The 5,201-nt window shown below is 36.8% G+C and overlaps 1 long non-coding RNA gene across 3 annotated transcripts in view; it reads right to left on the bottom strand.

The window, feature by feature from the left end:
- Positions 1-3,571, bottom strand: part of LOC125183872 (uncharacterized) — a 9,728-nt gene extending 6,157 nt beyond the window's left edge. The window contains exons 1-4 of one of the 3 annotated variants that reach the window (XR_007166603.2): positions 3,511-3,565; positions 2,281-2,414; positions 1,304-1,489; positions 490-548 (exon numbers count right to left, since the gene is read on the bottom strand). This is a non-coding gene — a long non-coding RNA (uncharacterized lncRNA). Of the gene's footprint in view, positions 1-489; positions 549-1,303; positions 1,490-2,280; positions 2,415-3,510 lie in introns of all 3 variants that reach the window. The other 2 variants (XR_007166604.2, XR_010831035.1) reach the window with 2 other exon arrangements.
- Between the last annotated feature and the right edge of the window lie 1,630 nt (positions 3,572-5,201).

The following is a 5,201-nucleotide window of genomic DNA, read 5'->3' as shown; positions in this document are numbered from 1 at the left end:
CTTTAATGTACAAAATCACTCCCTATGGTTAAAACAAGGACAGGAACACTCCTTCTCTTCCATGCACAATGTATTACAAACAGCAGAGTCAGGGAAGAATAGTGGGTGCAGAATTCCCCCTAAAAAAGCTTTTGGCCATCCACACAAAGCAGAAGACCAAATTTCCTGTGCATAGACAGTAGTAAGCATCAAGTAAATGTTTAATTGGATGGTGCTTGAAAATGATCTAAAATGAAAGGGAAAGCATAAAAAAGACACCAGACACCCTCTGGGTGGGCCTTTTAGAGTTCAGAGACTGAAACACTAGGTCTGGTTCCAACTACTCTTTTCTTCCTGACATCAGTTGTTCTGTACTCAATTAGGAAATGACGGTCTTAAGAGTCATTTGCCCTGTTCAATAATACAACCATCTTACATCCAGAAGAAATATTAACCACAAGTATCAATATATCTACTTTATTTTGAGGCACACAGCCATATATCACTTACCAGAGTATCAGAGCTCATGATACTGAGTAAGCCAAGCCAAATGTTGAAAGCTCTGCTGTCTGAATAGAAAAATATGATTGATAAATACTGTGTGTCAGTTCTGGCAAAGGAAAGATCCTATCATGTTCTGTTCCCTCTATTTCCTTTACCAAACTGCTTTTATTTTATTCTCCCCAGTTAGTCATTATTCTTTTTTCAGTTCTTAACTAGCTCCCCTCTTTTCTTGCTATTTAAACAGCCTTGTTTTTGCATAGCTTCTCTTGCTAAATTAATGTTTAAAGCTCTTTGATCCCTATCTCTGATCATACCCAACAAGGAATATCCCGAAGCTATTTCCATCACAACATAGCACAGTTTAGAGATCTTAATGGAGCCATTAATACTTAGAGTTGCTGTTTGTTTATGATCTGATCTGAGTAAAGTTTCTCTAATAAAAATATATATATGTATATCAAATATATATATATATATCCAAGGTAGGAGAACACTGTGGAATAAGGAAAACATATAAAGCAATAATGTAAAAAAAAAAAATTTTGCATAGGATCGAAGGCACCCATAATGTAACGACACTGAATTCAGTAGTTTACACCACAAGGAATGCTGACCATGACACATGCTATTAATAAGGATTTTTGTCATGGCAGCATAACTTTGAGATATAATTCTGTAGTCTTACTATAAAAGTTTTCTATTCACTAGAAAGGTTATGGAGAGTAGGTATTTTGCAAGGGAAGCTAAAATATAGATTTCCAGATCATAGGCATGATTCTAAGTATTTTTGAAAATCAAGTAACAACATAAGATTTTTGACCTTTCAAACTCTGTAGGAGTTCTTTGTTTTTGCTGAAATACAGTGAGGTTGGTCCAGTGTAAGTCCTCTCTGGGAAGCCCTAAGACCCTAGTGATTCTGGAGGTCTCCAGTGTGCTGCATCTTCAGTGACCTTCCCCTGAGGTTGACTGTCACCTCCATGATGCAGGGCATCTAGCACCTTCTGGTCTGAAGCAAGAGAGTTAAAATCACCTCCTTAATCTACTGCAGGTCTCCATGGTTACAGTATAGTCAGTTGCTGGTTTGTACACAGGAAAATATGGGATTAAAAAAAAAAAAAAGTCAGGTTGCTTTTGCAATGGCAAATCCAAGCTGTGACTTTTCCCCCTGACATACACAGAGAAAATACAAATCAATTTTCGCAAGGGAGGATAAATGTAAAGGTAATGCTTATTATCCCAGCCCAGACTGACAAAGTGCTCAACAGCAGAACTGCTCATCAGATAAAGAAGTTCAGAGTGCAGGAGTTACAGAAGGAGAGATCTGCTGAAAGGTTTTGAGAAAGAAGACTTGTAAGAGATATATAATATCCATTTGTGCAGACTCTTTTTCTCCCCAAAGCATTTTCTTTGCAGTCTAGACCTTTGTGTACTTAAATCTTAATAAAATTCCTGATTCATATGAATTGCTGTCCATTAGCATAATGATATAAGCCCAATATTAACATTAATAAAGTGTAGTTATGCAATGTCTGTTCACAGATTATGTTCAAATCTGTTTGAAAGAGTTTAAAGGACTTTTGGAACACATATTCAGTTCATTTTACATTAAGGAAGAATGAAGAAAACAAGTATATTCACCCATTATTACACATCTTTGTAAAAATACCACTAGATTGTAGCTCAAGAGCTACAAGGCACCAGGATGCTATCTTTACATTTTGAAACACCATTATCGAAATGCCCTCTAGCAATACTGAATTAGATGAAATGATGCCACCTACTAAAATATTAATATACCTTGCTTTGGGACGCTTTCCTTCATCAATAATTGTCAAAGCAGAATTGGCAGTGTTACCTAGAGAGTTGCTAAGTTTAAGCTGTATCGCTGTTGTTCTCAAAAGGCGGACCCCTTCCTCGCATCTCTCCTTATGCTAGAAGGAGAAGAACAAGCTATTTCCAGCCGTTAAAACAAAACAAACAAACAAACAAAAAGGATAATGCAAGCCTTTGCCTTCCTTTCATTTTGTTTTGAGATTTTTTTCTTTCTCTCCTTCACAAATGTAGAAAATGTCCCTTCCAGTTCTCTTCAGCAGCTTTTCTCCTACCTCAGAAAAGGCTGTATGAGCATATAATTTACAAAAGAATAAAATCCTTGTTATTCACTGTAGAGTATGAATAACTTAGGTTTCCTCTCTGGGACTAATAACATTGGTGAAAGACATTGGGTCATAAATTTAAAAAGGACCACTGAACACACATATTCTGCTGGCAGAAACTCCCTGAGAGCTGTGTTTTTTAATGTTTCTTGCACTGTCAAAAAAGCTTGCTTCAAAAGCCTTAACTACTAAAATAGTATGAGAGCTCACTTATATAACAGTATTTAAAAGACACTGACTGTGCAAAGGCAGCTCACGGAACAGAGTAAAGTTTTACCTATGTCAGGATTTTAGGTCTCTTTCAAATAAGCCATTTTACAAAATGGCTTTTTTTTCCCCCTTTCCTTTAATTCTTCGTTATGGGAGAAGTCCCCAGAAAGTGTTCTTATCCACTAATGTACTTGTACTTCTAACTGTTCAATAATAGTCCACTGAGATGAATGGCACTGAGCCGGAAAAAAAAAAAAAAAGTTTAAAATATCGCTAATGGCTTTGAAATAAGAGAATCACAGAATAAATCACAGAATGGCCAAGGTTGGAAGCGACCGCTGAAGATCATCCAGTCCGATGCCCCTGCCAAGCAGGATCACCTACAGCACGTTGCACAGGATGACATCCAGGTGGGTTTTAAATATATCCATATATATATTTCTCTCCTTAACTTCAGGGATGCTATATTACAGTATTCAGGTATGGAATATATTTATAGGACCCCTTGGTGACCCACCCATCATAGGGTGAATGTTTGATAGCTGATCTAGTGTGCCCTCTAGTGAAAGAGAAAGCTCTTTACTACAGTATGTTTTTCATCACCCTCTAACACCACACTTATGAGTGAATCCTGGGAGAATCACACCATGCAAATACATGCCATGAGCTTGAGGTTCCTCCGCTGCTCCGCTTAGACCACCCAGTGCTGATGTGAGAGTCTGATGTCATACTTACATTTCAGCTTTATGATGTCACATTCAGAACATTATTTCTTCTTGGTGCCTTCTTCTATAGTTAAAGCAAGCGTTATAAGAGTGATGAAGAGACTGATCACAGGACTTCACTTTTTCAACTTGTGAATCTCACAATTTGGCTTACAGTTAGCCAGCACAAACCTGCAGGCAAATGAACAGAAGATCACTAAGACAGAGCAAAGTGCTGGGACCACTTGTGCTGGGACAAGAATTTTGACAAGCCAAAATGCCAAAGAAATAAGTAGTACACAAAAACAAACAAACAAACAAACAAAAAACTTCTCATTTTCCATAATTTTCTATATAGTTGGTTCAAATGAATCAACTGAAATGGAAATGTTTGGCATAAAATTGCTCCCATGCACAAACCTCTGAACACAGAGTATTGCCGGAGTCTGTCACAATGGGAAAAAAAGAAAAAAGACAAAATTTTTCCTTCTCCTCATGCTTTTAGATGAGTTAATTATTACCAGCCACAGGGATTAAATATGTGCAATTGCAGATAGAGCAGCAGGATGCCACCGTGATCTGATAGGAACTCAAGTATTTTCTTGTTTTAAATAAAGCATTTGTACAAAAATAATTTTATCAAAACTGAAGTCAGCCATTAGACACAAGCAGTCAGAAGGGATCAAATGAAGAGCACCACACACAGAGTTAAGTCTAACAGCTGAGAGCATGACAGACTTGGCATATGCATTTTTATACATATAGAATTTAAACATATTTAGAGTTTAAGAACTGTGTTTGTATTTGGTTTGGGGTCAGGCTTCTTTGTTTTGATTTGTTTTGTTTTGTTTTATTATTTCAAGTCTGTATTTGTCTGCTTTTTAATTTGAATGCCATTTTAAAAAGTAAGGTTATTTCTCTGTCCATTTACTTTCACTCTCTTCTCTTATGCAGTGCTATATAAATGGAGCCTCTGTAAAATGAAGTAGTGTTTTGTTGCTGATGGCATTGATAAATAAAGAACAAGATACTATAAATATTTTATTTAGTTCCTAAAGGCTACATTGGCTTTCAGATCTCTCTGTACCAGAAGTAGATTTACTGGGAGTATGTTAGTTCATTCTAGATGTGGTCTGTTCTCTCTGTTTCATTATACTCACATTAAATGGGAGTAGCTAATTTTTTTTTTCCCCAGCACTGTCAAAAAAGCTCTACACAACAACTGCAGCAATGATTACAGCAGAGCAAGGTGATGTTACCCCACTTACAAACAACCATTGAGAATGGTTTCAATAACAACCAGCATGTATAGTCATGGCTGAATGTTCAGTATGGTATGTAGAAGTTGCTGAACAGTTACAGCTATGCGAACAGTGGATAGTTCTGTGCAAGAGTTGTGATTTGTAAGGTTGATGATTCTTATGGCATGCAGTTGCCTAGCCAGACTGATACACCTCTAGCTTTTGCATACACACATTGGTCAAAGCACAACCCCTTTTATGAGCTTTAGACAGTTTGACACCATCTGATGAGACGGAATCACACACCCTGCCAGTTGTAGAATGGTAATTTAATTTGGGATGTTGTTTGATTATTCAGGTTGTTTTAAGTATCATTTTGCTAAATTACCATTACAGTTGTTGAAATT

Source organism: Anser cygnoides, chromosome 4, assembly GCF_040182565.1.
Source record: "Anser cygnoides isolate HZ-2024a breed goose chromosome 4, Taihu_goose_T2T_genome, whole genome shotgun sequence".
Classification (NCBI taxonomy): domain Eukaryota; kingdom Metazoa; phylum Chordata; class Aves; order Anseriformes; family Anatidae; genus Anser; species Anser cygnoides.
Note: the sequence above shows the minus strand (reverse complement) of the source record. Positions and strands in the feature narration are given on the sequence as shown.